This window comes from Coregonus clupeaformis, chromosome 33, assembly GCF_020615455.1.
Source record: "Coregonus clupeaformis isolate EN_2021a chromosome 33, ASM2061545v1, whole genome shotgun sequence".
NCBI classification, from domain to species: domain Eukaryota; kingdom Metazoa; phylum Chordata; class Actinopteri; order Salmoniformes; family Salmonidae; genus Coregonus; species Coregonus clupeaformis.
In genome coordinates, this window is record NC_059224.1 from 28,701,766 (window position 1) to 28,714,004 (window position 12,239).

Below are 12,239 nucleotides of genomic sequence, written 5' to 3' on the forward strand. Positions count from 1 at the left end.
CCCTGCTGCAGTGTGTTCAAACCTGGTCAAGACCTACAGGAAACGTATGATCTCTGTAATTGCAAACAAAGGTTTCTGTACCAAATATTAAGTTCTGCTTTTCTGATGTATCAAATACTTATGTCATGCAATAAAATGCAAATTAATTACTTAAAAATCATACAATGTGATTTTCTGGATTTTTGTTTTAGATTGCATTTCTCACAGTTGAAGTGTACCTATGATAAAAATTACAGACCTCTACATGCTTTGTTAGTAGGAAAACCTGCAAAATCGGCAGTGTATTAAATACTTGTTCTCCCCACTGTATATATATAGAAACATGGGGGATTGGAAGTGATGCAGACAATTACATTGATGGAAGTTACAATCTATCTGCAATATTAAAGCGGATCTACCCCCTATATTAAAAAAGAATAATAAATACATTTAAAAAAAGACCCGGCCCCGGGCCCCTTTAGGATCCTTCCTTGTCTCACAAACACGTTTGAGCTCAGCCCCTGTTCATTATTATTATTATAATAAAATGTTTTGTCATTTAGCAGACGTTCTTATCCAGATCGATTTACAGGAGCAATTAGGGTTAAGTGTCTTGCTGAAGGGCACATAGACACATTTTTCATCATGTCGGCTCGGGGATTCGAACCAGCAACCTTTCGGTTACTGGCCCAACGCTCTTAACCGCTAGGCAATGTTTTTATAGGGGTTAGAAGTCCAAATCGTGCCAGTGCAGCGGTGGGACTCATTGGGTTAATCCACTCACTTTGACAGTTGATGTCTAAAAACATTGAAGTATTTTGTGGAGGCGTTAGTCAGAAAATAATATTTATCTGAAAATAATGAGGCAGAGATTGCTTCCATCTGATCATCATGACATTTCTATGAATGATGATGCTGATTGAGCCTACAAATCCCCTCCTTATGTTTTCTGCTTTACCTGGCAAGCAACAAGAGAACAGAAGAATATTTAACTGCTCAAGATAGCAAGGTTGAATAGCAAACACCCGGTCTCTCATTATTACATTTTGTCTCCAATTCTGTTTGACAGCTAAAAAACAAAGCATAAGCCATGTCTAGACATGGTGACTAATTGGTCTACTGGTACATTTTCCAAAATCGCCTTATTATCTATAATTTACGCCTTACAATTACAATCTGTGAGAATAGGCACCTTTTCATGCCACACAATACAAAGTGCTTAATATGAAGACCCTTTTGTATTTGAGCAAGGCAGCATTATGATGTCTAGACAGCCATCTTTAGCTGACAAATCCACAACCTATTCATTTGAATACACAAATCTCTGCTCTGAGCTTTCATTTTTGCATTTCAGAGAAGACTATGCGAAAAGTCTCACACCAATGGAAATAATGGCATCTGTTATGCTTCCTGTGGATACTGAAATAGCTCTTGTGTTTGTGATTATTGCTCTGTATTTTAGAACGGTGATGCCAGCACAAATGCCTCACGCGCACACAAAGTACCAGACTCAAATCATATTAGTCTGCGTCAGAGGAGACAGAGTGGGGCTGCTAGGGGCCCGATGTCCTCCACTGACTATTTTAGCCTGGGCTGGCTGGGACCCTGTCTTTTGCCTGTCACTGGTCTCAGGCACTTTTATTGGTGCATTACTGTCACCCAGATAAATGGCAGTAATGGAGATATTCTACTCTGCCACAATAACCAGGGAACAGGGGCCACTGTGCCCACATAACTGTCACTAGGAATATACAGTATATTCTATTCCGCCCAGATACACCATCACTGGGAGGGGAAAGCTTTCCAAACAGAGGTTTGAGTCTCACTCACAACAGCTATGTCGGAACAAAATGTATTTGACTCTTGCTCTAACCCTATAAAATGACACCCTTTCAAATGACAACCATTGTTCAGATATACAGTGGGGGAAAAAATTATTTAGTCAGCCACCAATTGTGCAAGTTCTCCCACTTAAAAAGATGAGAGAGGCCTGTAATTTTCATCATAGGTACACGTCAACTATGACAGACAAAATGAGGAAAAAAAATCCAGAAAATCAGGATTTTTAATGAATTTATTTGCAAATTATGGTGGAAAATAAGTATTTGGTCAATAACAAAAGTTTCTCAATACTTTGTTATATACCCTTTGTTGGCAATGACACAGGTCAAACGTTTTCTGTAAGTCTTCACAAGGTTTTCACACACTGTTGCTGGTATTTTGGCCCATTCCTCCATGCAGATCTCCTCTAGAGCAGTGATGTTTTGGGGCTGTCGCTGGGCAACACGGACTTTCAACTCCCTCCAAAGATTTTCTATGGGGTTGAGATCTGGAGACTGGCTAGGCCACTCCAGGACCTTGAAATGCTTCTTACGAAGCCACTCCTTCGTTGCCCGGCGGTGTGTTTGGGATCATTGTCATGCTGAAAGACCCAGCCACGTTTCATCTTCAATGCCCTTGCTGATGGAAGGAGGTTTTCACTCAAAATTTCACGATACATGGCCCCATTCATTCTTTCCTTTACACGGATCAGTCGTCCTGGTCCCTTTGCAGAAAAAACAGCCCCAAAGCATGATGTTTCCACCCCCATGCTTCACAGTAGGTATGGTGTTCTTTGGATGCAACTCAGCATTCTTTGTCCTCCAAACACAACAAGTTGAGTTTTTACCAAAAAGTTCTATTTTGGTTTCATCTGACCATATGACATTCTCCCAATCCTCTTCTGGATCATCCAAATGCACTCTAGCAAACTTCAGACGGGCCTGGACATGTACTGGCTTAAGCAGGGGGACACGTCTGGCACAGCATGATTTGAGTCCCTGGCGGCGTAGTGTGTTACTGATGGTAGACTTTGTTACTTTGGTCCCAGCTCTCTGCAGGTCATTCACTAGGTCCCCCCGTGTGGTTCTGGGATTTTTGCTCACCGTTCTTGTGATCATTTTGACCCCACGGGGTGAGATCTTGCGTGGAGCCCCAGATCGAGGGAGATTATCAGTGGTCTTGTATGTCTTCCATTTCCTAATAATTGCTCCCACAGTTGATTTCTTCAAACCAAGCTGCTTACCTATTGCAGATTCAGTCTTCCCAGCCTGGTGCAGGTCTACAATTTTGTTTCTGGTGTCCTTTGACAGCTCTTTGGTCTTGGCCATAGTGGAGTTTGGAGTGTGACTGTTTGAGGTTGTGGACAGGTGTCTTTTATACTGATAACAAGTTCAAACAGGTGCCATTAATACAGGTAACGAGTGGAGGACAGAGGAGCCTCTTAAAGAAGAAGTTACAGGTCTGTGAGAGCCAGAAATCTTGCTTGTTTGTAGGTGACCAAATACTTATTTTCCACCATAATTTGCAAATAAATTCATAAAAAATCCTACAATGTGATTTTTCTGGATTTTTTTTTCTCAATTTGTCTGTCATAGTTGACGTGTACCTACAATGTGATAATGAAAATTACAGGCCTCTCATCTTTTTAAGTGGGAGAACTTGCACAATTGGTGGCTGACTAAATACTTTTTTCCCCCACTGTAAAAACAGGTGTTAAAAAACAATTCCACCCAAGTCCAATACTGGGCCTGCTCCTCCACTGTCAGATATTACTGTTTTACCGCTGAGCAGGAGGACCCTGGGCACAGTAGGCTAAATCAGAGCTCCCAAGGTGATATAAATGCGCCCGTCAGCCCTCACAAACCGCCCATCTAATCCAATGGACAGGCATGACTGCCCAAGCCCCCTCTCCATCTATGAAGACAAGGACCACTGTCAGAGCAGGTGATGAGGTGATCTCTCTCCTACAGAACCTCCAAAGGAGAAAGATAGAGAGACAGGAGAGAGAGAGAAGATATCATCTGAGGTGTTGATAACAACACCAAGTGATAGAGTCAAAGCAGATCCATTTTTGGGTGTGGAAAAAAAACGATCACCTCCTGATCTTAACTGTCCCCATAAACCACAGACAAAGCAACCATCCGATCATAATATCATCATGAGCATTGCACTGTGTGCCCAGCCACCATGGAGACCATCTGTGCCGCTCTGCTTTTTATACATTGAAATTAAAGGCTTTCTGAAGTGACATTTAGAAGGTTTCCATCCAACCTTTCCATGCGGATGAATTACCCGACACATAAAAAAAGTCACTACAGTGCTGATGGAAACAGGAAATGTCGGTTCAAACTTCTAGATGTTGACAGACAATTTGTTCGTGTCACGATCGTTCATAGACGGGACGGACCAAGACGCAGCGTGAAATGCATCCATGTTTATTGAACTGAATAAACATACAAAAACAACTAAACGTGACGTCGGAAGGCTATACACACAAGCCAAACTCACCGAGCACAAAACAAAAACCCACAACACAGGCAGGAAAACTGGCTGCCTAAGTATGATCCCCAATCAGAGACAACGAGCGACAGCTGCCTCTGATTGGGAACCACACCCGGCCAAACATAGAAATACAAACATAGATATTCACACCCTGACCAAACTAGCTAGAGTTATATAGGCCAGGGCGTGACAGTACCCCCCCCCCAAAGGTGCGGACTCCGGCCGCACAAACTTGACTGAATAGGGGAGGGTCCGGGTGGGCTTCCAGCCTCGGTGGCGGCTCCGGCTCCGGAGTGGAGCCGCTGACCGGAGCTGGATCAGGCACCGGTGGAGCGGACCGCTCTGGCTCCAGCGTGGAGCCGCTGACCGGAGCTGGATCAGGCACCAGTGGAGCGGACTGCTCTGGCTCCGGAGTGGAGCCGCTGACCGGTGCCGAACCAGGCACCGGTGGAACGGGCACGGGCCGTGCCGGACTGGCGACGCGCCCCATTGGCTTGGTGCGACGAGCAGGAACAGGCCGGGCTGGACTGGCGACGCGCACCACTGGCTTGGTATGACGAGCAGGAACAGGCCGGGCTGGACCGGCGACGCGCACCACTGGCTTGGTGCGAGGAGCAGGAACAGGCCGGGCCGGACTGGCGACGTGCACCACTGGCTTGGTGCGAGGAGCAGGAACAGGCCGGGCCAGACTAGCGACGCGCACCACTGGCTTGGTGCGAGGAGCAGGAACAGGCCGGGCCGGACTGTGGACGGGCACCACTGGCTTGGTGCGAGGAGCAGGAACAGGCCGGGCCGGACTAGGAACACGCACCACTGGCTTGGTGCGGGGAGCAGGAACAGGCCGAGCCAGACTGGGAACACGCACCCCTGGCTTGGTGCGGGGAGCAGGAACAGGCCGGGCCAGACTGGGAACACGCACCCCTGGCTTGGTGCGGGGAGCAGGAACAGGCCGGGCCAGACTGGGAACACCCACCACTGGCTTGGTGTGGAGAGCAGGTACGGGGCGTACCGGACTGGGAACCGGCGCTGGAGGTCTATGACGGTCTCCGTCCTTTACACTCCGCGCCCCGTCCTCCTCCAGTGAGGACTCCTCCTTGAGTCCCCACGAGTGCAGTGATCGAGGCTCCTCTCTGTCGCTCCCCGACCACCCTTTTAGCCCCCCCCAAAAAAAATATTGGGGCTGTCTCTCCACCCTGATCCCTTTCTGGGCCTCCATCTGCCTTGCCAGATCCTCTCTTATCTCCCGCCAGGTCCATCCTCTCTGCTCCTCCTGGGCACGCTGCTTGGTCCATTGGAGGTGGGTTTTTCTGTCACGCGACGTGTATGTGGTCAGTGAAGTCAAACGCAGGACACAGAGCGGCTGGCAACGTACTTTTACTGAACACAGTAAATAGAGTACAAAAACAACAAACCTCCAAACAGGGAGGAAAACACAATAACCCGTACACCAAAGCAACTGCCGGAATGACAAAGAACAATCACACACAATAACCATTGAGAGACAGGGGTTAATATAGGGAATATAATACAACATAATGGGAAACAGGTGTACACAATAAAGACTAAACAAGACAAACACCGAAACATCGATCGGCAGTAGCTAGTACTCCGGGGACGACGAACGCCGAAGCCTGCCCGAGCAAGGAGGAGCAGCCTCGGCTGAATCCGTGACAGTTCGACATGGTAAAATGTATTATGAGATAAATTGCAGTGGAAATGCCTTAATTCGCAAATATTGCTATAATAACCATAATATCAACAACAACAAAAATGTAGTCACGCAATGATATGTTAAGTTGTAGGCCTACCTCCATGAGGTGGAAAAGCATGAAGAGTTTATAGGCAGATTAAACAAGTTATGATGAACTTCAGATGAAAGGACAGTTGCTTTGTAATCATGCTAATTTCCAATAGGCTAAATATCGAGGGTAGGCTATTTTTTAATGCTGGTGACATGATCGGTGCTTGGCTGCCAATTATCAAATAAAATGATCTTGCTCTTATCCATATCTCATCGTATAACCTGTCCACTTTATCAGCAAACTGTTATCTAGAGAGCATGTGTGTAGAGAGCAGATTGGGCAAGTTACTATTAACCACAACAGTTTTTGTGACAAAACCATCGGTAGAGTTGAAAATGCGCCGGAACCATTTTAACGGCACATGGGAACTTTTTTCCCGCAACAAGTCAGTTTGTTGGAAACACAAACTCTGTTGGGAAAATGTTTTTATGCAGATTTTAGAGTATTTGCATTAAAATCTGTCACCAAATGGATGGAAACCTAGCTAATGACAGGATGGTTTGATGAAAAGCTTAAGGTAAATGGATGAGATAAATAGACACAGTATCCTTGGCTGTTAATGTAGTTAATTACTGTTTTAAGAATATGGTTACTGTTAACCATAAACCGACATCTACCATGACTCAGAGTAATTCACTAACTCTACAGGTTTTCATGAAATGTTCTGTCTATGTGTGCTTGGATATAATCTCTGCTCTTGTATATTCTAAAGAGAAACACAGTAGGTCTATGAATGTGCTGAGGCTGGGATGGAAGTGATAATTCCTCCCTCTCCGACTGTGTGTCTCATTCAGTGTGGGAAAGGCTGAAATTATTACCGGCTTGCCTCGCTAGCTCTCTCTTTAATTACTGATATTGTGCAGATGCAAATTTTGGATGATGGAATGTGTAATTTAAATCTGATGAATTGCAAAGTTCTCGACAGGATGCTTGTTAATAAGATGAGGAATTATCTTAAGGCCCTCTCTTTGTCTGGGTGGAAAATGTGTTGCAATCAATGGGAATCATATTCAAATCGTAGTGGCTATGGTTATGCAAATTCATATCTACAAAAAGCTTGAGTGGTAGGATCTGTAAAATCGTTGATATGTTTGTTCGATTGCCCTCAACAGTGAGCATGAATTCTGCTTCACTCATCGAAATGTATATGGCGGTAATGAGGGCATACTGTGTGTGTGCATACAGGTGTGTGTGTGTGTGTGTGTGTGTGTGTGTGTGTATATATGCTCTATCGATTGAATTGTGAGCTCATTGCCACTCTGATCACTGGTTGTGGAGGCTCCAGGGCCACATCATTAATTAGTGCTGGTATAATCTGTGCCCCATGCTGAACTCCGCAGGGATTCCAGGGCTAGTGCAGCTGCCACCAAATTAATGTCAATGTATTTGGATGTAAATGAGCGTCTCTTATTTTTGTACTGCTCTCACAGACAGCAGTGGCTCTAATGCTCATTTCACTGCCAGTCAAGAAGTAAAGCTACACTGATTGCATAACCCATGGCACAACTATTTTGGTAACTACATAAGTAGAAACACACTCTATACAAAACATAGATTTAGCATCATACGAATATGGTTAAGGTTATTGATTTGATACAGTATGGCACAAGAACAGACTTTGACCGTGACAACAGATGGGTTACAAGTCTACCGTGTGCTAATGAATCCATCCAGATAATGTAGCTTGATGGTAGCTCTCTGTGTGAGGGCTACCCCTCCCCTTCTCCTCCGCTGATCGTACCAATGGGATCAATAGCAGCATGATGAATGTGAACTTTCCAGGGTTAATTCAACTGGAAGAATATTTTTAATGGAAATACAAGGAAATGGACTGGCTGCATTTACCATGCATGTCAGTGTCCCCACTGAATAATGAATCTCTCCATCTCCTCTCCTCTAGTTTGTCCCTCATTTCAGCCCCTCACTCATCACTCCATCCTGATCGGGACACCTCTGCACACAACATCATTGGACGTTTTAGTTATGTCATATTATTTAATTTAAATATTAGTTCAGATGCATTGCCTGCAGGATGGTGCTAGGGGGTGATTCCAGGATTTGCTTTTACAGGTGCAATGTGATCTGTTTTTGTTATCTGTTTTTTTATCAGCAGATGAGATGCTGTTGGCCGTCCATCGCTGGTGAAAAAATGTAGCTAACAGAGGTCATGTTTATTGCATGGCTGAGCTCACTGGCCCAGCTGATCTGATTACTCAGCCCATCTCGCTCACTGACCTTTCATCTCCTCTGTACAGGGAGAACTCCTGCACCTCACCAGCACTTTCATCACACTCTCTCTCTCTCAAACTGCCAAACTGACAAGACGCCATGGGAAAACGCCCTGGCTTAGTCATCATAGCTATTAATATTAAAACATTATTATTCGCTTTTCTTTAGCTTTATAGATTGCCTAGCTAAGAGCTAAATTCAGACTTATAGTCAGTCTGCAAAGCCGTGTCATTATCAATCTAATCTCCTTCCATGACTTGCAGAGTGGACCACTTTTCCATTACTGGGAGCTTGCAGAGTGCACTCATACTCTGTGACATTATGATTAATATTTGACTGGAACTGTCCCTGGACTCCTGTCTCTCCCTCCCCCTGAGGGGCCTGTATTGATAAATGAAGAGCACTAAGTTCAGCTTGTTTGATCTGCCCAGTCAAAGCTATACAATAGAGAACGGTTGCATCCCAATTCATCTGTCTCATCTATCTATCTCTCACCCAATGTCGTTTGTCACGTCCCCAGCAAACCAGGCCAGTGTTTATTTTTACTGCCTTATTTCACTGTAATAAATCATGGTGACCAGTAAGCAAAAGTTTATCTGTAATCACAATACCATTGTATGGACACCTGTTTAAGGGTATCACTATGCACAGTATACACAAACTGTATTCATTTCAATAAATAAAGCACCTTATCACTGGCACCGTCAACCCTGGATAAAATATGTTTTAAACATGTTAGAGAGGTACACTCAACAAACAATGTGACTTTTAGACAGTTTGCTTTCTCTACGTACACTACTAAACCCCAGTAAACAATGAGTGACATTCAGCCCTGACCTTTAAAGGGAGCGCACGTGGAGCCATTGTTAACCATCTTCCCTAAAGTTTAGCAGCAGCTGTTGACCTGGCGTGCTCCGCTCCAAACAATCGTCTCTGGAGTTGTGACATTCAACAGCACAGAGCAGCTAACGCAGCTATGAACACTCTGACACTAGCCTGACATTTCCTCACACCAATACAAGCTGTCAGAGATGGCCCTCGTCTGCACACTAATGCCCATGGACAGCATTTGAACTCAAAATGCCTGAGCCGCAGGTGCATAATACTATGACAGAGAGTTAAACGCATGCATTGTGCAGGGTTAAAAATATTAACTACCTGTAAGGCCTACACTGTACGTTTGTGTCTGACATGCTGGTTTGTTGCTAGTACGGAGCATTGTCCAAAAACATGACTGTTATTGGTTAGCCATAATCATCTGTCATTCGTTACCGCAACATGTGAATCCCAATGAAGCACAGCAGAGACGAATATAACGCACACGACTAAATCATGTTTCATTGCTGACCATTATAATGAGGGCTGAGGTGTTGAGAGCGCTTGTGTCAGAATGAGAGGATCTAACCATTATAGTTCAGTCCATGCACATAATATGCAGAGAGCAGCGGTCAGGCCATTCTAATGATGTCTCCAGCTAGTGACCTTTCTCCGCGGGTGTCTGAGACGTGAGGAAGTGTCCCTGCTATCATGTTGCTGTGATGTATGGTGAGGAGCTGCTCTGACTTATGACTTATTGCCCTTCACTCATGTTACACCGTGCCTGTTAGTCAGGTACTGCCCCTTCATTTAACGGATGTATCCGAGTGACACTGGTACAATATGGCCTCTCTAGCTCTGTTACTCTGCCAGCCTATTAATTATGGCTGGTTTGGAGCTTGATTTCCTGTTGCATTGTTTTGGATGGATAAATGCTCCTTGAGTTAGGTTTGGAAACCTAATGTTTGCGGGTGAGTATGTTTAAGTGTGCGTGCAGGAGAGTGAGAGTGTGCGCTGTTATCAGTGTGTGTGTGTTACTCTCTGTATTGCAGTTCTCGCAGTTCTGTTTCTTTGCCATTTCTCATTCATTCTCTTTCAGGGCTCTTGTTCAGTATTCTAACAGGACACATGGACCAATGCATGTTGTGTGTTCTTTGGAAAGATGTGCTTCAACAGCAGAAGTTGTATTCCAGGGAATAAAACCTTATATTTTGCATAAATAGAAAGCAAAAGAGACCAGAGATTTGACTAATTAAATTAGTGTTAAATTAGTGTTAATCTTTAATCTTTAAACACTCACCTCTCAGTTGTACATCACCAAACATGTCTTGTTGGAAGCTCTTCATTACTACACTTCTGCCTGTGTCACCAAGCCCTGACAGATATAACAGATAGCCACACAGAGGTGTGGAATCTGGAATATTTTGTAAAGAGTTAAAAGAATATGCGGTTCTGTGGCAGAGTGTTTTTTGTGTGAAAGGGGAGTAATAAGAGCAAGGTGGCCAGGGTGATTAATGCGCTATCGATCCACTCTCCTCTCCTCTCAAAGGCGAGGAGTCTCTAAGCAATCTACAGGTCAATTTACAGTTCTCCTCCACAAGGTCTCCCAAAGGGTCAGAGTCCATCGGCTTGGATGACACACCGCGCTGCACACAGAATGAAAACATGCCAATCTGATTTCTCTGCCAGCCAGGCGCCACAGTCGCACCTCTGCACCTTTCTATTTCAGTCCTCCTCCACTGACCTGGGACCAGTGAGTGGAATAAACGCTTTGGGAGACACTTAAAGGGAGTTTGTTCGGCCGGTTCATAATTTACAGTTCACTCATCACCTTCGGTTCTCAAACCATTCTACTCTCTCATGGACTCTATACAAATCTATGTACAAATGCCTACAGCTGCTTTTCAAATGGCAACAAACAATAATGCGGATCAACATCAACAACGAGTGGCGCAGTGGTCTAAGGCACTGCATCGCAGTGCTAGCTGTGCCACTAGAGATCCTGGTTCCAATCCAGGCTCTGTCGTAGCCGGCCGCGACCGGGAGACCCATGGGGTGGCGCACAATTGGCCCAGCGTCGTCCAGTAGGGGAGGGAATGGCCGACAGGGATGTAGCTCTGTTGGTAGAGCATGGCGTTTGCAACGCCAGGGTTCTGGGTTTGATTCCCAAGGGGGGCTAGTATGAAAAATAAAAAAGAATGTATGCACTCACTAACTGTAAGTCGCTCTGGATAAGAGCGTCTGCTAAATGACTAAAATGTAAATGTAATGAAGTCGAAGTGTGACTGTGGACTAATACAATTATGAAAGGTTAGATCATGGAGGCATTAGATTAGATGTGGAGAAAGGCACAGGACACACAGAGCCAACCGCTTAGCCACTACGTTGGGGACAGCAAAGCCATCACAATCTTAAAAGGCCAAGCAAAATGTTGCCTTGTGAATATCCACCAATTCAGAACCTGTGTCCATGACAAAGAATATTTCTTCAAAATCTCCCTATTGTTTTGTCCTTTACATCCTATTCCTTCTTCCACCTCTATCCAACGAAGGGAACGGAATGTATTATTTTCTCTCCATCGTTCTATTCTCTCTCAGAAGAGACAAACTGTCAATCTAGGGGTTGATGTAAGCAGGGTTTAGGCAGAGGGACTATGAGAAGTCTACATCTTGCATTTTAATCAACACTAGCCCATTTCAAATTAAAGGGGAGGCAGCAATGGAATGGAGACTCAAGTTATGGAGTTTCTACCGCTGCTTGATGCACTTTTGGATCAATAAACAATTGTAAATTGTTATAGTCAGCAAAGAGGTGGTTGTAAAATGCTAAGTTCAGATGGCATCCAATGACCTATACTATACTATGAGGTGGTTGCCCAACAATATGTCTGATGTAATGGTGTGAGGTACTGAGTTGTTATTCCCAAACCACCCTGCACCACACGCATGCAAGGTGAACAGTATACTGCACCAACATGGGCATTAGTAACCACCGAAATGCTAGTAAAAAAATACATAAAAAAATATATATATTTCTAACACATAGCCTACAGTATAGGGAATCTGCAAAGAGAAGGCTTGGCACGGCTCA